This window comes from Muntiacus reevesi, chromosome 1, assembly GCF_963930625.1.
Source record: "Muntiacus reevesi chromosome 1, mMunRee1.1, whole genome shotgun sequence".
NCBI classification, from domain to species: Eukaryota; Metazoa; Chordata; class Mammalia; order Artiodactyla; family Cervidae; genus Muntiacus; species Muntiacus reevesi.
In genome coordinates, this window is record NC_089249.1 from 165568539 (window position 1) to 165593650 (window position 25112).

General features: G+C 42.1%; 1 protein-coding gene and 1 non-coding gene across 3 annotated transcripts in view; one reads left to right on the forward strand and one right to left on the reverse strand.

The window, feature by feature from the left end:
• Positions 1 to 16650: 16650 nt before the first annotated feature.
• TRNAA-UGC (transfer RNA alanine (anticodon UGC)) lies at positions 16651 to 16722 on the reverse strand. The gene has a single exon. It is a non-coding gene; the product is annotated as a tRNA-Ala (tRNA).
• Positions 16723 to 24239: 7517 nt separating this feature from the next.
• Positions 24240 to 25112, forward strand: part of RHBDL2 (rhomboid like 2) — a 50965-nt gene continuing 50092 nt past the window's right edge. Inside the window, exon 1 of one of the 2 annotated variants that reach the window (XM_065915997.1) lies at positions 24240 to 24473. The gene's annotated coding sequence lies outside the window, so the exon portion shown is untranslated. The remainder of the gene's footprint in view (positions 24474 to 25112) is intronic. The other variant, XM_065915992.1, reaches the window with a different exon arrangement.

Here is a 25112-nt window from a genome sequence, read left to right on the forward strand (position 1 = left end):
CTGCCTCCTTATACTGCAAAGGCTAGAAACCTAAGACTGCATCTCCTAGATCTTTTTGCACCTGGGTGTGTTTTAAATTCGCCAATACATGTGTGAGAAGCTTTTGTTGAATCTGGAACTGAGTTCAGTGATGGAGAAGTGAAGCAACAGGTGATGATTTAGGAAGTCATTGTTCTGGCTGTGGCTTCCTCTTCCCTAGATCTTGGCTAAGGTGTTGTGTTCTCAGAACCAATAATTAGGACAACTTCCTATTTCCCCACTTCTCTGATGTGGCAGAGATAATAGTTTTCTTGGTGAAAGTTGTGCCTGACTTAAATCAATTCTCATTCAATAACCAGCTCCAAGTGAGCATGCACACATGCTAAGTTGCTTCAGGCGTGTCCAATTCTTTGTGACCCTCTGGACTATAAGCCTGTCAGGCTCCTCTGTCCATGGGATTCTCCAAGCAAGAGTACTGGAGAAGGGCTACCGTGTCCTCTGGTGGATCTTACCAACCCGGGGACCGAACTCCTGTCTCTTTTGTCTCCTGCATTGGAGGGCGGGTTCTTTACCCCTAGCACCACCTGGGAAGCCCAGCTCTAAGTATAGCTCACTACAATTTGTGAGTCTTGTTTGCAGTAGGCTCTGTGAAGTATACTGGTCCAGTCCTGACTTGATGTTCCAAGCAGGGCTGCTCTTGAATGTTAAGTGTGTAGTAAATACAACATTTCTTGTCCCTCAGCATTGGGGCCCCTTGTCCTGCATTTGTGAAATTCCCTCAGGTTATAAATCTGACCTATAGGGCTTATCATCCTCTATAAAAGCCGAAGTGCTAGGAACTTTCTTTCCCACATCCCTTGCAGCCAGAACATCAGTACACGGACCAGGCTCTGCCAGTTCGGCACACCAACCTCAAAGATAGCTAGAAAAAATGGTTTCAGGAAGATCACTTGCCAGAAAAGCAGTGGCTACAGGGGTAGTGATCAGTCCAATACTCAATGCTGTCTGAATCATCAACACAGGCTTCATGTCCAGGCTTCTGCAGCCATGGCACTGGTGTCCTTGTCACCGGACCAATTCTGTAACTTGACCTTAGCTGTTTCTCGTTGTGTGACCCAGAATGTGATCCTAATCTTCAGTTCTCCCGTTGATTCCGTGAACAACTTAATATCCTTTTAATAAATTTCTTTCTGCCTAAAACATCCAGAATTAGTTTTTGTTGCTTGAAATTAAGAATCTTGATGGAGGGACTTCCCTGGTAGTCCAGTGGTTAAGACTCTGTGCTTCCACTGCGGGGGCACAGGTTCCATCCCTGATCAGGGAACTAAGATCCCACATCCCAAGTGGCTGGAAAAAAAAAGAATCTTGATGGATACAAAGAAAGAAGAAACATTCTACCACTTAGGTAGGGTTTTTGCCAGCAAGATTTGAAGCTTAAGGAACACACTTTTCATTATTGAATTATGGCCAAGTGATGGCGTGGATCCATCTATGCTATTATTATATGTCTTACTTATATTAGTTAGGGTTCTTTGGATACATCTATATATCTGTATAACAAATTGTTAATTATATATATGTGAGTGTGTGGGTGGGTGTAACAAATTGGCTTATGCAATCATGGAGGCTGAGAAGTCCCACAATCTGCTGTCTACAAGCTGCAGACCCAGGAAAAGTGATGATGGTGATGCAATTCAGACTGAATCCAAAGGTCTGAGAACCAGGGGGAACTGATGGCTTAAATCCCAGCCTGAGGGACAGAGAAGACAAGATGAGATGTCCCAACTGAAGCAAGTAGGAAGCAAAAAGGGAGGAATTCTCCCTTCTTCAAATTTTTGTTCTATTCAGGTCTTTAACAGGTTGGATGATGCCCACCCACATTGGGGAGGGCAAGCTACTTTGCTGAGTCCACTGATTCAAGTGCTAATCTCATCCAGAAAATTCTATCCACTCACCCAGATATAATATTTAATCTGGGCACTCCATAGCAAGTCAAATTGGTACATAAAATTGACCATGACATAGTACATTAATGAGTATTCTTTTGGTTAAAAAAACCTCAATTCAAACCATATTAGGCACAATGGGAAAAATATTTTGGGCTCACTCAAATCTGTTGATTTGAGATGAGTTAGGAATACAGGTGGGGTGCAGGAATCTTTCCCTATTTGGTCTCTGTTTTTAGGGCTTTTGTTTGTTTGTTTTATCTTTAGCACATTGGTTTCATTTTTTCCTCATTGGAAACTGGCTTTCTCTACATAACAAGAAATGTGACCAGCAGGTTCTAATTTTTTCAGTGTACAACTTCCACCCTGGAGAAGGACAAATGTTATCAATTCAAGCCTGAAAAATCCTGGAGAAGGAGTTTAATCGGCTTGGCTAGAATGAAGTGCCCTCCTCAGACCAATTTACTGTGGCCAGGAGGGATGTAGTTAGGTAAATATATGCTTTTTCCCATGATGTCTCCCATGAATGGTGAGAAGGGAGGAGTTAGTTTCCAAAAGAAAGGAGAAGTGCTAGATGCGTAATACCACAGCCATTTCTTCCGGTATACCTGATGATCAAACACACATATATGGTAGGCACACACACATGCTCTTTCTTCTCACACATACTTTCCCCAAAATTCCCTATATAATACAATGCAATTAAACCATATACAACTTCAAAAGCATCCACATTCAAAATTACATCTGACTGTTGCATCCATCTCTGAGTACAGAATCTCTAGGTGATGTCTAATCTCCATCAGATTCAGATCTCACAATTTATGGCTAAAATGATACATTTAATTATAAGCAACACATTGTATATACAACAGTACAGGAAAAATGGTGTGACCTTGTGGGCAGAATTATTTGTTGTTATTGTTTAGTTGTTAAGTGGTGTTCAACTCTTAGCCCACCAGGCTCCTCTGTCCATGGGATTTCCCAGACAAGAATACTGGAGTGGGTTGCCATTCCCTTCTCCAGAGGATCGTCCCAGGGACTGAACCTGGGTCTCTTGCATTGCAGATGCATTGTTTACCACTGAGCCACCAGGGAAGCCCGGGATGAATTATAGTCTTCAAAAATTCACATGCTGAAGACCTAAGCCTCTGTACTTCAGAATGTGACTATTTGGAGATAGGGTCTAAAGAGGTAATTAAGTTAAAGAGGTTATTAGAGGTAGGCTCTGATTAAATAAGACTGGTGGGCTTACAAAAAGAAGAAATTTGGCCATAGACACATACAGTGTAAAAATACAGGGAGAAGACAGTCACCTATAAGCCAATGAGAGAAGCTTGGAAAAAAACAATATTGTCAACACTTTGATCTTGGAATTCTAGCCTCTAGAACTATGAGGAAATAAATTTCTTTTGTTTAAGCCATCCAGTCAGTGGTACTTTGTCATGGCATTCCTAGCAAAGTAAGTACAGACATCAGTTAAATCTCTTATTTTAAAAAGGGGGAAGATAAGGTACAATATACAGATATATTCCAAGCCCTGATAGAAGATGGTAAGGAAGGCCTACACATTTCATATTTGTTCATTCATTAACTCATTTTCCTGATGAGAGCACCACATTTATACTTCTAGAATACCATTTACATGACAGTTGATATGAATGGTGCCTCCAGCAGCTGGACACTGAACAACCTGTGCAGTTCTATGTAGAGATCAGTTCCTTCCAGTAAATAAATTCCTTTGTTAAATAATCTGGGCATCCCAGGTTATAACCACCAAGTGATTTTCCTTGTCCAAGATCCTTCAGAGACACTCCTTGAGAGGGGAAACAGAGAGGATTCCTCTCCAGGGAGCTGTTCCAATTTAGTGTCACTTTTTGTACTGGTAAAATATTTAGGACTGGAGATTGCCTTAGGGGTTGCATAATAGATCCCTGTTATGTTGTGTTTTTGTTTCTTGGCAATACAAATTCCCTAAGCCTTAAATTAGTTGGTTGCCATTTAACTTCATTTAGGGGAAATCCTATTATTGTCAATGGTTTCGATTGTCCATTGTTCCATAACAAATGCTCCAAAAACTTGGTGAATTAAACCAACCACCATAGCTATTTATCTCTCACAATTCTTTGAGTTGACTGTGCTCAGCAGGACAACTCTTCTTTCCTTTGTGGGATTACCCGGGGCTTCAGTAATCCCAGGTTCAAATGGACAGAAACATTTGAAGATGCTCCCTCATCTGACTGGCATTTGGCTGGGATCTCAACATCTGGAACTGTTGGCCAGAGTTCTTCAGTCATCCTTCACAAGGCTTCTCCACAATCTTGAGGTTCTTAAATCATGTCAGCTGGGTTCCAAGAGGAAGAGTTCCAAGTACAGAAAGTAGATGCTACAGATCTCTTAACCCCTGCCTCAAAAGTTTAACATCAATCCCCTCACATTCTTTTAGTCAAAGAAAATTACCGGGCCAGCCTAGATTCCAAAGGAGAGGAAATAAGATTTAGATCTCAATGGGAACACTGACAAAGAATTTACAGCTGTCTTGATTTCACCACAGCAACCAATGCTGTAAAATACAATCTGAAAACCCTTGATCAAAACTTTGCTAAGGAGAGCCAGGATCTGGTGCCGGTTTGCCTGGGTTCTGCCACTCACCAGCTAGAATCACTTAATCTCTCTCTGTCTTAGAATTGATGAGTAAGTACATATACAAAGGGCTTCCCAGATGGTGCAGTAGTAAAGAATCCACCTGCCAATGCAGGAGATGCAGGAGATTTCGGTTCGATCCCTGGGTTGGGAAGATCCCCTGGAGTAGGAAATGGCAACCCTCTCCAGTATTCTTCCCTGAAAAATCCCATGGACAGAGGAGCCTGGCGGGCTGCTGTCCGAAGGGTTGCGAGGAGTTGAACGTGACTGAGTGACTAACACACACACACATAGTGGATCTACAGTGCTGTGTTAATTTCAGCTGAACAGTAAAGTGACTCAGTTATGCACATATCTATGTTCTTTTTTATATTATTTTCTATTATGATTTCTCCCAGGATGTTGAATATAGTTCCTGTGCTATACAGTAGGACCATGTTGCTTATCCATCCTGTAAGTAATAGTTTACAACTACTAATGCCAAACTCCCAGTTCATCCCTTCCCCACTTCCTCTCCCCTTTGGCAGCCATAAATCTGCTCACATTGCCTGTAAGTTTATTTTGTAGATAGATTCATTTACACCACGTGAGATTCCACATCATATGGTATCTGTCTTTCTCTTTCTGACTTACTTCGCTTAGTGTGATAATCTCTAGCTGTATCCATGTTGCTGCAAACGGCACTGTTTTTCTCTTTCATGGCTGAGCAGTGTTCTACTGCTCAGTGCTCGTCTTCTTCACCCACTCACGTGCTGTTGGACACGTAGGTTGTTTCCAGGTCTTGGCTACTGTGAATAGTGTTGCTGTGAACATCGCGGTGCGTGCATCTTTTCGAATTATAGTTTTCTCCAGCTGTTTGCTCAGGAGTGGAATTGCTGGATCACATGGTAAGTCTATTTTTAGCTTTTTAAGGAACTGCCACTAGCTGCGTTAGTAGTGATATTTCCTAAGGCTCACTTGACTTCACATTCCAGGATGTCTGGCTCTAGGTGAGTGATCACACCATAGTGATTATCTGGGTCATGAAGATCTTTTTTGTATAGTTCTTCTGTGTATTCTTGCCACCTCTTCTTAAAATCTTCTGCTTCTGTTAGGTCCATTCCATTTCTGTCCTTTATTGAACCCATCTTTGCATGAAATGTTCCCTTGGTATCTCTAATTTTCTTGAAGAGATCTCCAGTCTTTCCCATTCTATTGTTTTCCTCTATTTCTTTGCATTGATCACTGAGGAAGGCTTTCTTATCTCTCCTTGCTATTCTTTGGAATTCTAAATTCAAATGGGTATATCTTTCCTTTACTCCTTTGCTTTTTGCTTCCCTTCTTTTCACAGCTATTTGTAAGGCCTCTTCAGACAGCCATTTTGCTTTTTCACATTTCTTTTTCTTGGGGATGGTCTTGATCCCTGTCTCCTGTACAAAGTCATGAACCTCCATCCATAGTTCATCAGGCACTGTGTCTATCACATCTAGTCCATTAAATCTATTTCTCACTTCCACTGTATAGTCATAAGGAATTTTCTTTAGGTCATATGTGAATGGTCTAGTGGTTTTCCAATTTCTTCAATTTAAGTCTGAATTTGGCAATAAGGAGTTCATGATCTGAGCCACAGTCAGCTCCCGGTCTTGTTTTTGCTGACTGTATAGAGCTTCTCCATCTTTGGCTGCAAAGAATATAATCAATCCGATTTCGATGTTGGCCATCTGGTGATGTCCACGTGTAGTCTTCTCTTGTGTTGCTGGAAGAGCGTGTTTGCTATGACCAATGCGTTCTCCTGGCAAAACTCTGTTAGCCATTACCCTGCTTCATTCTGTACTCCAAGGCCAAATTTGCCTGTTACTCCAGGTGTTTCTTGACTTCCTACTTTTGCATTCCGGTCCCCTATAATGAAAAGGACATCTTTTTTGGGTGTTAGTATTAAAAGGTCTTGGAGGTCTTCATAGAACCATTCAACTTCGGTCTCTTCAGTGTTACTGGTCAGGGCATAGACTTGGATTACTGGGATATTGAATGGTTTGCCTTGGAAACGAACAGAGCTCAATCTGTCGTTTTTGAGATGGCATCCAAATACTGCATTTCGGACTCTTTTGTTGACCATGATGGCTACTCCATTTCTTCTAAGGGATTCCTGCCCACAGTAGTAGATATAAAGGTCAACTGAGTTAAATTCACCCATTCCAGTTCATCTTAGTTCACTGATTCCTAGAATGTCGGCGTTCACAAAAAATATCTTCACGACCCAGATAATCATGATGGTGTGATCACTCACCTAGAGCCAGACATCCTGGAATGTGAAGTCAAATGGGCGTTAGGAAGTATCACTACAAACAAAGCTAGTAGAGGTGATGGAATTCCAGCTGAGCTATTTCAAATTCTAAAAGATGATGCTGTGAAAGTGCTACACTCAATATGCCAGCAAATTTGGAAAACTCAAAAGTGGCCGCAGGACTGGAAAAGGTCAGTTTTCACTCCAATCCCAAAGAAAGGCAATGCCAAAGAATGTTCAAACTGCCACAAAATTGCACTCATCTCACACACTAGCAAAGTAACGCCCCAAATTCTCCAAGCCAGGCTTCAACAGTACGTGAACTGTGAACTTCCAGATGTTTAAGCTGGATTTAGAAAAGGCAGAGGAACTGGAGATCAAATTGCCAACATCTGTTGGATCATAGAAAAAGCAAGAGAATTCCAGAAAAACATCTGCTTCATTGACTATGCTAAAGCCTTTGACTGTGTGGATCACAATAAACCGTGGAAAATTCTTAAAGAGATGGGAATACCAGACCATCTTACCTGCCTCCTGAGAATTCTGTATGCAGATCAGGAAGCAACAGTTAGAACCGGACATGGAAAAAGAGACTGGTTCCAAATTGGGAAAGGAGTACATCAAGGCTGTATACTGTCACCTTGCATATTTAACTTATATGCAGAATACATCATGTGGAATGCCGGGCTGGATGAAGCAGAAGCTGGAATCAAGATTGCCAAGAGAAATGTTGATAACTTCAAATATGCAGATGACATCAGCTTTATGGCAGAAAGAGAAGAGGAACTAAAGAGCTTCTTGATGAAAGTGAAAGAGGAGAGTGAAAAAATTGGCTTAAAACTCAACATTCAAAAATCTAAGATCATGGCATCAGGTCCCATCACTTCAAGGCAAATAGATGGGAAACAATGGAAACAGTGACAGACTTTATTTTTTGGGCTCCAAAATCACTGCTGATGGTGACTGCTGTCATGAAATTAAAAGATGCTTCCTCTTTGAAAGAAAAGCTATGATCAACCTAGATAGCATATTAAAAAGCAGAGACATTACTTTGCCAAAAAAGGTCTATCTAGTCAAAATTATGGGTTTTCCAGTAGTCATGTATGGATGTAGGAGTTGGACCATAAAGAAGGCTAAGCGCCAAAGAGTTGATGCTTTTGAACTGTGGTGTTGGAGAAGACTCTTGAGAGTCCCTTGGACTTCAAGGAGATCAAACCAGTCAATCCTAAAGGAAATCAGTCCTGAATATTCATTGCAAGGACTGATGCTGAAGATGAAGCTCCAATACTTTGGCCACCTGATGCGAAGAACTGACTCATTGAAATAGCCCCTGATGCTGGGAAAGATTGAAGACAGGAGGAGAAGAGGACAACAGAGGATGAGATGATTGGATGGCATCACTGACTCAATGGATATGAGTTTGGGTAAACTCCGGGAGTTGGTGATGGAAAGGGAAGCCTGGTGTGCCGCAGTCCGTGAGGTCGCAAAGAGTTGGACATGACTGAGTGACTGAACTGAACTGAACTACATAAATGCTGTCTACTGCCATTAACCAAATGGTATGGCCATTTTGTGTCCACAGTTCACTTCTGTATTTACAAACATAATTTTCATGAATTATAGAAGTGTATCTCTCAGTGAAGGTTTAATATTGAGATGCTTCCATACTACCTGCTGTCCTACAGATGACAGTGTAGGAGAGAAGTACTCTCATCCATTTTTGAGTGATCTGATGTGAAAAAATCAATAATTTAGAAGTTCTACATCTCCATAGGAGATTTCCAGTTTCACTTAAAGAAATGGTTTCAAGCATTAAGAGTTTTAAGAAACATCTTCCATGTCAATATCTTTAAGTTCGATACTATTTTGTCTTCCAGATACTTTCCTTCACCTGAAAGAAGGGCCCAGATAAGATGGTTGCTTTGCTTGACTGCCTTAATGTTCTTAACTTTATGTGGTTTTTTATTTTTCTTCAATTTCTTCATTATAAATTTAGCTTGGCATTTCTGTTTGATCTCTTCAACTCTCTTCATTGTATCAGTGGTTTTATTCCATAGCTCTCTCTGTTATTTGACAGTGAGAGCTATGGAATACATTTTTCAAATTCAAGTGAATTACCACTGTGAGTTCTATATAGTTGCTATCCAGAATGCTTTAGTCCATCTGATCTTGTGAGGATTTCATTCTTCTTGAAATTTTTGTGACACTTGGTTTTACAGAATCTGAACACCTTTGGAAACAAACGTGATCCTGTGGCCTGGGCAAACAGGGTGGAACAGAAATAACACTTCTCAGTCCGCTGTTGAACTCGCATGGGGATGTGCAGGCTTAAGATGAAGTGACATAGCCCTGCCACAGAAAGTGCTTCTCCAAGACAGACTAAATTTCAAGTTCACTTAGCTGACATGAAATCTGTGGAATTCAGGTAAATAGGTAGGTGTTGCTCACTTTGGCAGTATATATACTAAAATGGGAACAATACAGAGAATATTAGCATGGCCTCAATGATACTCAATGATTTTTGTGCTCAATGATGACACAAAAATTCTTGAAGTGCTCCATATTAAAAAAAAGTGAGGAACAAATTGCATTAGTCAGAACAATCTAAATGTTCTACAACCAAATGGTCCTTAGTTCTTTACTTACCTCGAAATATTTAAGCAAATGATCTAAATGAGAAAATACTACAGGGCCTCTTCCAGAAAAAATTTATAAAGATCTTTTTAATTGACCTTGATTTATACTTGATTTTTTCCCCCCTTAAACACACAAGCACAGAGTCTCCTATAAGAAAGGATTATTAGGCTTACTTTGCTTGAGGACACTGAGATGTTAATAGAGCTTCCCAGGTGACATTAGTGGTAAAGAACCCACCTGCCAATGCAAGAAAGGTAAGAGATATGGGTTCAATCCTTGGGTTAGGTAGATCCCCTGGAGAAGTGCATAGCAACCCACTCTAGTATTCTTGCCTGGAGAATCCTGTGAACAGGAGCCTGGCTGGCTATAGTCCATACGGTTGCAAAGAGTTGGACATGACTGAAGTGACTTAGCATGCACGCCCTCACTGAGATGTTGTTAGACTTTGAATTTCTAAGTATCTTCCACTATATTCCATTTTGCATATAACTTGCATCCTATCAGTCTAGTAAAAGTCTTTTTTGTTTTGTTTTAGTTTTTGATTTTTCAACCACAAACTTCAAGAACATGGTTCACTTAAAGAACTTGAAATGTAGAATAGATGGAATCCATTTTTGATTATAAATAATCTGATAGAAAATGAGGACAGAGCCATCATTTAAGGTGTAATCAAGATAGAACTTCAAGGAATCCTTGAACAATAGTAACTTGCCAAGAAAATTCAAGACACCTTCATTAACTCTCAATATTCTTTATTCTTTAGTCCCATTCAATTGTATGTACATATTATTTTCCAGATTATTATGTCATAGACTGAGGTGAGAGGGAAATATTTGTTTTCAATATAGTCCAACAACTTTGGTAGCTAGGCTCCAAGATGGTACCCAATAATCCTCTCTTTTTGATATTTATTTATTTGTTATTTGAAAAATGTTGCAACCAAAAGGTATTAAACAGCCCAAGTGTCCATCAATTGATATATGGATAAAATATAGTAATTCTATACAAGGGAATACTTTTTCAGAAAAAAAAATTTTCCAGTTTTATTGAGATCTGATTAACATGTAATACTGTGCAAGCTTAAGGGACATAACTTGATAATTTGGTATGCCAATATATTGCAAGGCATATAGCATTGCAATATACATTGCAAGGCAAATGTAGCTCAGTTGGTAAAGAATCTGCCTGCAATGCAGGAGACCCGGGTTCGATTCCTGGGTTGTGAAGATCCCCTGGAGAAGGAAATGGCAACCCACTCTAGTACTCTTGCCTAGATAATCCTACAGGCAGAGAAGCCCGGCAGGCTACAGTCCATGGGGTTACAAGAGTTGGACACGACTTAACAACTAAACCACCACTGTATATTGTGAAATGATTGTCACAGTAATTTTGTTAATAATTTTGTTAATGATTTAGTTAACACCTCTTAAACTACATAATGACTTTTTGTGTATGTATGGGAGGTGGGAATATTTAAGATTTACTCTCAGTAACTTTTGTGGCCTTGTGATATTCATTCTCTTGTGTTCTTCCCCTCCACGTTTAATAAAAACTGACTTGTGAGATCTTTAGAGTTCTCCCGAAGTGATAGTATGAACCTACTGAGTGGAGGTCATAAAGTAGGTCTTCTGCTTTTTAGTCTCTTGGGTAACTTGCTTTTGAGGAACAAGTTACTATTTTATGAAGATTCTAAGTAACTCTGGGAGATACTCACATGGAAAGGAACTGGGACCTCCTACCAACAGCTGACACCAACTTTGCCACTTGGAAGCAGATCCCATAACCCCAGTCAAGCTTCCAGATGACAACTTTAGCTGACATCTCAAATGCAATCTCATGAAAGATTCTGAACTTCCCTGCCAAATTGCTCCTGCATTCCTGACCCACAGAAACTGCAAGATGTAATAGTTTATTGTTGTTTTATGCCATTAAATTTTAGGGTAATGTGTTATATAGCAATAGATAATTAATATCATCTCCATTTTCAAGAATAATGACAGAAATCCTCAGGAAAGCAAGGACCTCAGGCCGGCAAATATAAGGAACTGAACTCTGCCAACATGCAGTGAACTTCAGATGAGATTGTATCTCTTTTGGACACCTTGATTGTATCCCACTTCAACACTGTGAGATACTGAACAGATGACTCAGCTAACTTGTACCCAAACTCCTTACTCATGGAAACTGTGAGATAATAAATTTGTGTTGTTTTGAAAAAGAAGAGTAGTGGTAATCAGGGGAGCCTAGTTGTAATGTGGTCTGTAACAGTATAACAAAATTGCTGTCTCCAGATTTATCCCTAAAGATGTATTAAACAACAGTACATTTATTTTGTAAGTAAATTTGGGGAAAAATATTCTATTTAGCCCACAAAACTATTCCAAGAAGGCATTGCTAGTTTTAGGGGATGAACTATTTAGCAGATATTATGGGAAACGCCATAGGAAACAGGTCTGAGAAGCTTGGGAAGTGCTAGGTGAAGCAAAGGTGAACAGACTTCTCTGTTACAGGACTTCTTAGAGCCTCATGATGCTGCCATGCACTGTGACTCTTCAAGGGAGGATTATAATATGAAACACTTCCTTTGCTTAATTAGCCAAGGAACCCCTTTTTTGGGAATCATCTAATGAGACTAAAATTCATGGAATATACTTGGGACACTGGCCGAAGAGAAATGACCCATACTGTACAATCTCTCTATTATCAATATTGTCATTCAGAACCTTCAGAGATAACTGTGTCTGCTTCAAGTATATAGAACAAATAGACGTTTAATTTTTTTCTTGTATAATCTATAATAGAAAATAATCTGAAAAAAATGCATATAAAACCAAATCACTTTGCTGTAGAGTTGAAACTAACACAACATTGTAAATTAACAGTACTTCAATTTGTAAAGCTTTAAATTTTATAAAACTGTAAAACACAGCAATAGAAAAATGAAATCATAGAACTCTGCAAAGAAAATGGAGATATTATGAACAGCCTGGGCTTCTGTGGTGGCTCAGATGGTAAAGAATTTGCCTGCCGTGGGGAGATCTGGGTTCAGCCTCTGGGTTGGGAAGATTCCTTGGAGAAGAGAATGGCTACCCACTCCAGTATTCTTGCGTGGAGAATTCCATGGACAGAGGAACCTGTAAAGTCTTTTGCTGGGCAAAGACAGCTTCTTCAATAAATGGTGCTGGGAAAACTGGATAGCTACATATAAAAGAATGAAATTAGAATACTTCCTAACACCTACACAAACATAAACTAAAAATGGATTAAAGACCTAAATGTAAGACCAGAAACTATAAAACTCTTAGAGGAAAACATAGGCAGAACACTAGATGACATAAATCAAAGTGAGATCCTCCATGACCCACCTCCTAGAGTAATGGAAATAAAAACAAAAGTAAGTAAGTGGGACCTGATTAAACTTAAAAACTTTTGCACAACAAATGAAACTATAAACAAGGTGAAAAGACAACCCTCAGAATTGGAGAAAATAATAGCAAATGAAACAACCGACAAAGGATCAATTTCCAAAATATACAAGCAGCTCATACAATTCAATGCCAGAAAAACAAAAAATCCAATCAAAAAGTGGGGAAGAGACCTAAACAGACATTTCTCCAAAGAAGACATACAGATGGCTAACAAACACATGAAAAGATGCTCAACATAGCTCATTATTAGAGAAATGCAAATCAAAACTACAATAAGATATCACTTCACACCAATCAGAACGGCCCACATCAAAAAGTCTACAAACAATAAATGCTGGAGAGGATGTGGAGAAAAGGGAACCCTCTTGTAGTGTTGGTGGGAATGTGAATTGATACAGCTACTATGGAAGACGGTGTGGAGAATCCTTAAAACCTAGAAATAAAACCACCATTTGACCCAGCAATCCCACTCCTACACATATACCCTGAGGAAACCAAAATTGAAAGAGACACATGTATCCCATTGTTCATTGCATTTACAATAGCTAGAACATGGAAGCAACCTAGATGTCCACTGACAGATGAATGAATAAAGAAGTTGTGGTACATATACACAATGTGATATTACTCAGCCATAAAAAGGAACACAATTTGAGTCAGTTCTAATGAGGTGGATGAAGCTAGACCCTATTATACAGAGTGAAGTGAGTCAGAAAGAGAACAAGAAAGATCATTTTCTAATGTATATATACAGAATCTTGAAAAATGGTACTGAAAAATGTATTTACAGGGCAACAGTGGAGAAACAGATATAGAGAATAGACTTATGGACAGGGGGAGAGGGGATGAGAGGGTTAGATGTATGGAAAGAGTAACATGGAAACTTACATTACCATATGTAAAATAGATAGTCAACAGGAATTTGCTGTGGGCTCTGTGTCAACCTAAAGGGGTGGAATGGGGTGGGAAATGGAAGGAAGGTCCAAAAGGGAGGGGATATATGTATACCTATGGCTGATTCATGTTGGGATTTGGCAGAAAACAGCAAAATTCGTAAAGCAATTATCCTTCAATAAAAAATAAACAAATTTTAAAAATGTCTTTTGCCCATTTGTCTGTTTGGTTGCTTTTCCTTTCATTATCTTTGATGAAAAGCCATTCATTTTAAAGTGGCTAGATTTATCAATCTTCTCCTTAATAGTAAGCATTTATTTACATCTTTAGGAAATTCTTCTTAGCCAAAGTTCTTAAAGACACTTTGTTATATTTTCTTCCAAAGGTTTAGACTTTTTGCCTTATTTGTTTCAGTTCTTTGTATACTTGGAATTTAATTTAAAAATGCTTTTATTTTATTTGTTTGGCTACAGCAGGTTTTAGTTGCAGCATGTAGAATCTTTAGTTGCAGCTTGTGAATTCTTAGTTGCAGCATGTAGGATCTAGTTCTCTGACCAGAGATGGAAACTGGGTCCCCTGCAATGAGGGCATGGAGTCTTAGTCATGATGGAGGCCTTGAAAAAATGTTTTTAATATTTTCACTATTTATAGTAGTAAGCATTGGAAGGACTGATGTTGAAGCTGAAACTCCAATACTTTGGCCACCTGATGTGAAGAGCTGACTCATTTGAAAAGACCCTGATGCTGGGAAAGATTGAGGGCAGGAAGAGAAGGGGACAACAGAGGATGAGATGGTTTGATGGCATCACCGACTCAATGGATACAGGTTTGGGTGGACTCCGGGAGTTGGTGATGGACAGGGAGGCCTGGCGTGCTGCGGTTCATGGGGTTGCAAAGAGTTGGACACGACTGAACGACTGAACTGAACTAAACTGAAGCTCCTAATGGTCTTTGAAGGTCCTTACCACTTAATATTCACACCCTTGAGTAGTTTCCTCCCTCAAGGAATCAGGGCTGATTTCCATGATGGTAGTAGTGATGATGTGTGACTTTGAGAGTAGATTATAAAAAAGGCATTGTGACTTCAACTTCAGTATCTTGGGATGTTTGCTCTGGGGTAAATCAGCCAGCAGGTTGTGTGAACTCAATCAGCCCTGTGAAGAGGTCCACAAGGAAAGGAATGGAGGCCTCCTGCTAACAATGTGTACCAACCTGCCAACAAGATGAGTGAGACACTTAAAGTGCATCCTCTAGCCCCAGTCAAGCCTTCAGATGACTGCAGCCTCATTAGAGATTCTGAGGACCATTCAACAAGGCTGTTTTTGAGATTAAATGTAAGACATAATAACTGTTTGCTGCTAAAACTGAATCACTAAGTTTTGGGGAAATATATAGCAATAGGTCATTAATACACTATTTAAATATATTGTTTCTCCGTAAGTACTACTTTTGCTGCATACCAAAAAATTTGACCTCTAATATTTTGGTTTCAAGTATTTCCTTTAATTTACTTTTTAAATTGAAGTGTAGTTGATTTACAATGGTATGATCTATTTTCTAGTTTCCATGATTTCTTCTTTGACCATCAATCGTTTGAAAATATGTTTTTTAAATTTCCAGAGTTTTAAATTTATATTTTTGGTATTTTTCTTACATATTTTATTATTCTGGTAAAATACACATAATGTGAAATTTGCCATTTGAAGCAATTTTAAATATATGATTCAGTGGTATTGGTTATATTCACCATGTTATAAAACTGTCACCATAAAACTAAGATCATGGCATCCAGTCCCATCACTTCACAGCAAATAGAAGGGGAAAAAGTGGAAGCAGTGACAGATTTTCTTTTTCTAGTCTCAAAAATCGCTGTGGACGGTGATTGCAGCCATGAAATTAAAAGATGCTTGCTCCTTGGAAGGAAACCTATGACAAACCTAAACAGACTATTAAAAAGCAGACATCACTTTGCTGATAAAGATCTGTCTAGTCAAAGCTATGGTTTTTCCAATAGTTATGTACAGATGTGAGAGTTGGACCATAAAGAAGGCTAAGAATCGAATAATTGATGGTTTTGAATTGTGGTGCTGGAGAAGAGTGTTGAGAGCCCCTTGGACTGCAAGGAGATCAATTCAATCAATCCTAAAGAAATCAACACTGAATATTCATTAGAAGGGCTGATGCTGAAGGTAAAGCGCCAATACTTTGGCCACCTGATGCACAGAGCTGACTCATTAGAAAAGACTGATGCTGGGAAAGACTGAGGGCAATAGGAGGAGGTGGAGGCAAAGGATGAGACGGTTAGATAGCATCACTGACTCAATGGACATGAGTTTGAGCAATCTCCAGGAGATAGTGGAGGACAGGGAAGCCTGGTGTGCTGCAGTCCATGGGGTCGCAGAGTTGGACATAACTTAGTGACTGAAGAACAAAACATCAAGAACAAAGAAAAGACTTAAAAAGCAATGAGAATCCACTGAGTTGTACACTTAAAGATGGTTAAAATGGTAAATACTATGTTGGGTATATTTTATCAAAAAAAGTTTTGAGAAGCTTAACTAAGGTCAGCCGTTCTAAATCAAAACCTTCACCAATCTCTGTAACTTGCAGGCGTGTGTGTGTGTATGTGTGTGTGCACGCGCATACTCAGTCAACTACGTCCAACTCCCTGTGACCCCATGGACTGTAGCCTGCCAGGGTCCTCTGCCAATGGAATTTTCCAGACAAGAATACTGGAATGGGTTGCTATTTCCTGCTCCAGAGGATCTCCCTGAGCCAAGAGATCAAACCTGCATCTTGTGCATCTTCTGCACTAGCAGGCAGATTCTTTATGACTGAACCACGTGGGAAGCCCAAAATATGGAGATGCCGGGGATTGAACCCGGGGCCTCATACATGCAAGGCATGCGCTCTACCACTGAGCTACATCCCCTGACCAGCTTTTAGTATGGTGAATTTCAATATGGTGAATACAGCCAGGAATCATGCTGCCTATACCAATCCTTCCAGTTACCCTACTGTTGGTTTTTCTGGCAGTCAAGAGTTCCTAAATTTCTCTAGTGAAATTAAACAAAGGAAAATGCCCAAGTTTTTCAGACTCTCTTGTTACTTGCCTAGACTTCCAGTCATTGCTATTTGCTTTTTCTTGGTTGTAGTTTTAATTCCCTTTATTTCAACATATTAAACATAATTAAATTATTGCTTATAGTTCACAATAGCAGCATCTCGAGACTTTCCTGGTGGTCCAGTAGTTAAGAATCCAACTTGCAATGCTGGAGACACAGGTTCAATCCCTGATCTGGAAAGATCCCACATGGCCCAGGACCCCACCCACATCCCACTAATCCTGTGTATCACAGGTACTGAGCCTAAGCCCCAGATCCTAGGGGGGGCTGCAACCATTGAAGACCAGGCGTCTAGAGTCCATGCTCTGCAACAAGAGAAACCACTGCAATGAGAGGTCCAGGCACCACTCACCGCAACTAGAGAAAGCCCATGTGCAGCAATGGAGACTCAATGTAGCCAAAAATTTTTTTTTAAATTAAAAATATATATATATTTCTGATCTTTACGGGTATGATCCTCTAGCTGGTTGTTTTTGCTTGTAGGGATTTGTTTCTTCAAGTAGTCAGAGACTTTTTTAAAAAATTGTGAGTCATGTTGAAACTTTGTGGGAAATATTTGAGGACTGAGTTTAATCATATTCTTCAAGAGGAAGTTTGGGTTTGCTTCTCCCAGCTGTCTCTCTGTCCTGCCAATCCAGAAACACTCTAAATTTTCACCTTGGAGTGTTTGGTTCATACAGATAAGGAGAGTATGTCCCTAGGTAAACACATGTAAGTGGAGGCATGGGAAAGAGAATTCTCAGGGGAGGCAGTTTTGTGTTTATTTTTCCCTCTTTTCTGATCTGCGTGAGGATATGTCTTCAACCCCACTCCCACTCTCCCAGTTTTTGTTTTCGGTTTGCCCGCTGTCCACTGAGGATATTAGTGGCTTGGGTACTGGAGAGGTGACTCAGCCTTGCCCTCTGACTTTAGTTTCTGCTCTCTTTAAGCCCAGGATGGGCTTCCCTGTAGCTCAGCTGGTAAAGAATCCACCTTCAGTGCAGGAGCTCCCGGTTTGATTCCTGGGTAGGGAAGATCCCCTGGAGAAGGGTAGGCTACCCACTCCAGTTTTCTTGGGTTTCCCTGGCGACTCAGATGGTAAAGAAGCTACTTGTAATGTGGGAGACCTGGGTTCGATCCTTGGGTTCCAAAGATCCCATGGAGGAGGGCATGGCAACCCACTCTAGTATTCTGACCTGGAGAATTCACCACAGTCCATGAGGTCGCAAAGAGTCGGACAAGACTGGGTGACTTTCACTTTCACTTTCCATACCCCCATTATCCATGAAAACACAGATGCTGAGTCACTAGGAATCTGTATATGACACCGGCACAAATATGACTCTCACACTGGCTTGCTCCTGTTTTCTCCTAGAGACTCCTCACATTCCAGTCTGGGTCAGTCATGCATTAAAAATATTTTCTTTTCATTTTATCTAGTTTCTTTTGTTTGTTTTTGCTTTTTTTTTTTTCAAGTGGAAGTCCTCAGTCATGTCCGACTCTTTGCGACCCCATGGACTACATAATCCATGGAATCTTCCAGGCCAGAATACTGGAGTGGGTAGCTATTCCTTTCTCCAGGGGATTTTTCCAACCCAGGGATTGAACCCAGGCCTCCCGCATTGCAGGTGGATTCTTTACCAGCTCCACTGTACTAGATTTTCTGTACTTTTTCATAAATGAGTATCTTTTTAACAGTTTGTCTTTTAGACATAGAATGCTAAAACCTATAAGGAAAGATCTCTTATTGGGAGACTTCTCTTTGCAGTTCACCTAACCTGTTTAGGCAAGAGCTCAGCATTCGGGAAACATGCTACTGGGAATCTGGAGGAATACGAGGAGTAGCTTGTTGCAGCCTGAATTATACCACTTTTTGTTAGAGCCTAACACCCTGGCCTTTAAGAGTTGTCTGGGTGGTCACTCTCCATACATCCAGTGACTCAACTGTACTTTTACCAATTGCTATGAATTGAACAAGGAGCTTGGTAGCCAGAAGCCAGAGAGACATGTCCTGACACCTGCTGGTGGCTGAGGGAGTCTTCACCTGGGAAAGGTGTGAACCTCATTTTTGGTGCCCAGTTTGAAAGTTCAACAAACATTCATTGTTTCCTACTTCGTGTCAGATTTGAGGCATAACTGCGTGGATACAAAGATGAAACAGTGAAGGTTACTGTTCTTGAAGAACTCATAATCCCAGGGCATACTTTTTAGCAGGGAGAGAGAGACACACACTTAAGTATTGTAACTACATTGCGGTAGGTGTTATGGTGTGTGTGAGAAAATAGAACCTATGCGTGGGTCTCTGCAGCCAGTTCCTGGCTCAGCTGCTGAAACCCTTGTAGTTTCTTAATAGATAAGATCATCTTTCTTTCTAATGGGGCAACTCTGAGTGGGCTCCTGGACGGGGGCTGATCACCAGCAAACCAAGCCATGATTAGAAGCTTGGAATTTTCAGCTCTGCTTCCACCCCCACGTCTCCAGTGAGGGTAGAGGGGTTGGAAATGGGACTTAATAATTGATCACGCCTATACAAGTAAGCCTCTGTAAAATGCCAAGAGCATGGGCTTCTGAGAGCTTCCATGCTGGTGAATGCAGCCAAATATTGGGAAGGTGTGTGCCCTAACTCTATGGAAACAGAAGCTCCTGCTCTTGGGATCCTCCCAGACCTCATCCTGTATGTCTTCACCTGTCTCTTCATCTGTATCCTTTATCATATAATTTTTTAACACACTGGTAAATGTGTTTCTGAGTTCTGTGATCCACTGTAGCAAGTTAATCAAATCCGAGTAGAGGAATGCGGGAATGTCCAATTTGTAACCAAGTTGTTTAGAAGTTGTGGGTAACCTGTTATTTGGGACTGAAATCTGAAGTGGGGACTGTCTCATGGGACTGAGCCCTTCATCTGTGCCATGTGACACTCTTCTTCAGGGCAATCGTGTCAGAACAGAGTTAATTGTAGGACGCCCAGTTGGGGTCATAGAGAATTGCTTAGTGGTCACACATTTGGTGACCAGAAGTGGCAGAAGTTGTGTGGCAAGTTCAGAGTGCCATGGAAAAGATTCGTTAACTCTGCATCTCTTCATAAGGAACTCTCTGTAGCTCCCAGGCTTACTTTTAGTTACAGCTATAAGCAGAGACAAAGTGGAGTCTCCCTTCCCCTATGGACATTTTTAGGAAAAGGAAACAAATTGACCCAGCCTGAGTCAAATATCCTCCTTCTGAGAACACTGAAAAACCAATGCAACAAATTCTGGGTGCAGATTACATACACGATAGCCAAAGTTTTGAGGGATGAATGAGGAGGAGCTGGGCATGGTGAGCTGGAAAGGTGCGAGGCCCTTGCCTTCCTACAGCACCCAAACCCAAATCAGTCCTACCATCCTACTATATTCTTTGCCAGAGCAGCAAAGCCCAGTCCTAAACACTGGGCTGCCTGGGAATTCCCAGGCAAAAGATCTAGATCTCATGAAGTTGGTTGGATGAGGAGGGATGGTTCTGGGTATGTTACTTTACAAAGAAAAAGCCTGGTTCACTGACATCGAAGGGCCATGATCTTTATATACAATGGAATACTACTCAGCCATAAAAAGAATGAAATAATGTTGTTTGTAGCAACATGGATGGAGCTAGAGATTAACATACTAAGTGAAGTAAGTCAGAAAGAGAAAGACAAATACCATATGATATCACTTATATGTGGAATATAAAGCATGACACAAATGAACTTCTTTGCAAAACAGAAACAGACTTGCAGACATAGAGATCAGGCTTGTGGTTGCCAAGAGGGAGGGGATGGGGGAGGATGGATTGAGAGTTTGGGATTAGCAGGTGCAAATTATTACATACAGGATGGATAAAGAAGGCCCCACTGTATAACACAGGGATATTCAATATCTTCTGATAAAACATAATGGAAAAGAATGTGTGTGTATATATATATAAGTATATATATATAAAAAATCACTTTGATGTACAGCAGAAATTAACACAAATTGTAAATCAACTATACTTCAATAAAACAAATTTTTAAAAAGGGCATGAGTATGATTTTGGTGAATTCACCACAGTGCAGGACCAGGCTCTGAATTTTGCAGGTTTAGAAACATGAGCTTGTCAATGTTTCAGAACTGACATGATTCCAGGTACTGATCCATTACACAATATCCAATACACAAATCCTAAAGAAGAATTTTACAAAATGTATTTAAAGGCATATCAGTCTTCCCCAGATCTGTTTTTCAAATACCTTTTTGAACCCTAACTGAATGCTGAACCCTGTGCTGGGTGCTAGGGACACAGAGATAAATTAGATACAGGCTTTGCTCTCTGAGAGCTCCCTAATTTAAGTGTTTGTTGGGTGTGGGCAGACACCCTCCCTCTGTGAAGTCACACAGCTTGAGAAACCAAGTCATAGTCAGGAAGCAGCTTGCTGAGGGTGAGACAAGAGCGAGGGAGATTGCTTGGAGGCTGGACTGCACTGTGTTGTCTCTGACAGCCTGGGTCCCGCTTTACTCGGTGGGGAGAACTGGATCCTGGAGTTGAGCTGGCACAGCCACTGTTCCCGTGCAGTTCTGCAACCCAGCACTGCCACTGCTGGCCTCACAGGCTTTTTGCACTTTTATGGCTGCCCATAGTCCCTTAAAGCAGGACCTTTTCTCTGTAGACGGTTCCCCTCTTAAGGAAAATCTCCCCCCAGATCTGGGAGCTGAACGGTGTTGGTGGCATTCCCCATGAGTCTCATCCATTTCCCATTGATCTTACCATCATGTCACTTAGGACAGGAGCTGCCCTGAGGGCCCCTCAGCCTTGCTTCCTTGTTAATCTGTGTTCTTTTTACCTAAGGGCGCAGGCTCCGGAGTGCATGTGCTGAGTAGTTAACAGCACCCAGGCTTGGTATCTTTGTTTCCCGACCCCGGATCAAATATACATCCCCTGCATTGGAAGGCAGATTCTTAACCCTGGACCACCAGGGAAGTCTCCACGTATGTGTGTTCTGATTGGACTCTCCATACTCCTCTGTGAGCCTCTACATTACTTTGGTCGAGTTTCTCTCCTCCCAACAGTTTTTTCAAACATTTGACAATTCCCTTCAATCTTCAACCCAACCTTTATCCCTCTAACAGGTGACCATGACACTTACTTTAGTTAGGAAATAGGAGTGGGGTGCCACTCCATTAAGCTCCTAAGGAAAGGCTCTGCTATCCATCTTTAATGATTTGGGGCATCTTCCAGGGCCACCCCTCCCCACTTCAGCCTACTGGCTCTGTTCACTCCAATTTGCATCTGTTTCTCTGGCCTTTCTGCTCAACCCCTTATAGTGGGGCCGTATTCCCTTTCCAGCCAGTTCATGTGTTGAAGCCCCAAGCCCCCATGTGATGGTATTGGATATGGAGCCTCTGGGGAGTAATTAGGTCAGGAAGGTGGAGCCCTCATGATGAGATGAGAGCCCTTCTGCAAAGAGATGCCGGAGAGCTTGATTCTCTCTGCTTTCCACCAGGTGAGGACCTGGGGAGAAGGTGACTGTCTGCAAACCAGTAAGAAGGCACTCTCTAGATACAGATCTGCCAGCACCTTGATCTTGGACTTCCCGGCATCCAGAACTGAAAAATGAGCTTGTTTAAGCCAGCCAGACAGGAATTTGCTTTTAACTTCTGGCTGCACCCTGCGGCTTTTGGGACCTCAGTTCCCCAACCAAGTAGCCAACTCACTGGGAGGTGGAATCTTAACCACTGGACTGCCAGGTCCCTATAGTATGTTGCCCAAAGTGACTCAAACCCTTGGCTCTCACTTCTGGCCATTTCCTCTTTATTTATTCCCTATTTATTTATTTGGCTGTGCCAGGTCTTAGTCACAGCATGCAAACTCTTAGTTGCGGTATGTGGGATCTAGTTCCCTGAGCAGGGATCAAACCTGGGCTCCCTGCATTGGGAGTGTGGAGTCAGCCACTGGACCACCATCAAGTCCCCTTTCCTCTTTCTTTCTCCTGCCCTATGCTCTGCATGTCCCTTGATATTTCCTAGGGTCCTGTCTTAGATTCCCTTTTCTCCTTTCTCTGGTTTCTCTCCCTGAGTGACCTCACTCACTCCCAGGGCTTCAGTTGCTATTTCTGTACCACTCCTAAATATCTTTTTTCCAGCTGTTTGGTTCCCCTGTGTGAGATAATAGGAAAAAAAAAAAAAAAAAAAATATATATATATATATATATATATATAGGTCTCTGTCCCAGGTTCCTGATTTAGAGAGAGCACCTAAAAGTCTTGTAATTTCCCAAGTGATAAGAGCGCTGCCTGCATCTTTTTGTTCTAATATTTGGTTTTTGACTCTGTCCCTGACACAAGGCTCTTAAAACACTTGTAAAACTTCTCAGTCCAGATAAGAGCACAATGAACATCTTTTGTTTTAACGAGGTCACTCTGGGTGAGCTTCTGAATGGGAGTTGGTCACTAGAAAGACCAAGGCAGGCAGTGTTAGAAGATTGAAATTTTCTCTCCTCTGACAGGACAGAGGGGCTGGACATGGAGTTAATAATTGATCATGCCTATGTGAGGAGGTCTCCATAAAATCCCAACATTAGGAGTCCAGGGACTTTCCATGTTGGTAAACGCATCCACCTACGGGTAGGGTGTTGCACCACAACCCCACGAGGACAGACACTCCTGTGCTTGGTAGCCATCCAGACCTCACCCTATAGATCTCAGGAAGGGAACACAGGAACCTCTGATGTGTAGCTAAGTTGGACGAAAGTTGTGGGTGACCTGGGGACCTACTTCTTGCAATTGGCTTCTGAAGTGGGCAGCAGTTTGAACCCTTCACCTGTGGGATCTGACATTCGCTTCAGGTAGATTGTGTCAGAACTGAGTTAAATTGGAGGACATCCAGCTGCTATTGCAGAATTCTTTGGGGTGGGTTAAATCCACACATCTGGTGTCAGAGTGTTGGATGGTATTCCTATGTGAATAAAGAAGAAACACAGGAGGGAAGACCGTTTTTTCCTTAGACCCCCCCTTTTCCCCACCATCCATTCTGTGTCTGGTTCTGTCTTGCTCTGGGTCTTGGGGCGCGGACCCCTGTGGGATGCATCAATAAGCTCTCTTGCTCTCCGGCATCTTTTAGAGAAGGAATCAGGAAATAAGAAGGTGGGAAAAGAAAGGAGTCCTCCGGTTGCGGTCTTTCTCCAGAGAGCTGCGAACGCAGAGCAAGAGACCCGGGAGGGTAGGACTAGGAAGAGGATCGGAGTTCAGGGCCGGGGCCAAGGAGAAAGAGCAAAGGGGCGGTCACAGGCTCCCTGGCTAAAACCCAGACAGGCGGGGCGAGAGGGCTCTTTCATCCAGGGACAGCCCAGGGCTGAGGCTGCCGAGCTGGCTGGCCCGGCCCAGGCCCTCTCAGGGCTGGGAGGGGATTTCCTCGGGATCCCTCCCCCGGGGGCTGGGCGAGCGGGAACCTGTGCGGAGGATTTTAATTTGAGGAGCGACCTAGGAGTGTCTGGCAGGGCGGGAACTTCAGGACACCTGAGGCAGCCCCTTGGCCTGGAAGGCAGGGAGCAGCCTGTCCTGCCTGGGTCGCACCTTGGCCTCCCCAGGTAAGCTGCGGGCGCTGGGAGCCGTCGATCGGGTCCCTCCGTCGGGCGGGTGGAGAGGGGTGGGGGGAGCGCCCGAGGCCCAGGGCCGACCGAAGAGTGCTCCCTTGGTAGCCTCCATCCGGAGGAGGCTTCAGGAGTGTCCGCTCCTGCTACTTTCATTTTAAAAGTTGGCAGCAGGTTGGGCCAGGAGTCAGGGGGCTCTGACTCACCCCTCTCCCCTGTAGGAGGACCAGGTAATGCCATTGCCCCTCTGAGCCTTGGTCAATCTCTCGCCTTCTTTCTCTCCCTTCATCCTGTTCTCAGGAACCTGTCCCCAACTCCAGGCCCCCAGAGCTCTCCTCCCTCCAGCTGAGCCAGATCCCAGTCCTCCCTAGAATTCTGCCCCGGGGACCACAGCCAGGGCCGGGCAGTCTCTGACGGCTTCCTACCCAGCTAGTCTCCGAGATTGTTTCCTCCTTCCTGCTATGGGTGTCTGAAGGATTCTGTGCACTCCTTAATATGTTACTTTTTATTCTTTATTCATGATTCTCCGCCGGGGGTGGGGTGCGGGGATGGGGTGGGGCAGGGGTGACGTTATGGGTGGGACACACAGTTTCCCTCTGCCTGGGAATAAGAGGACTGAAATTTATTTCACAAATG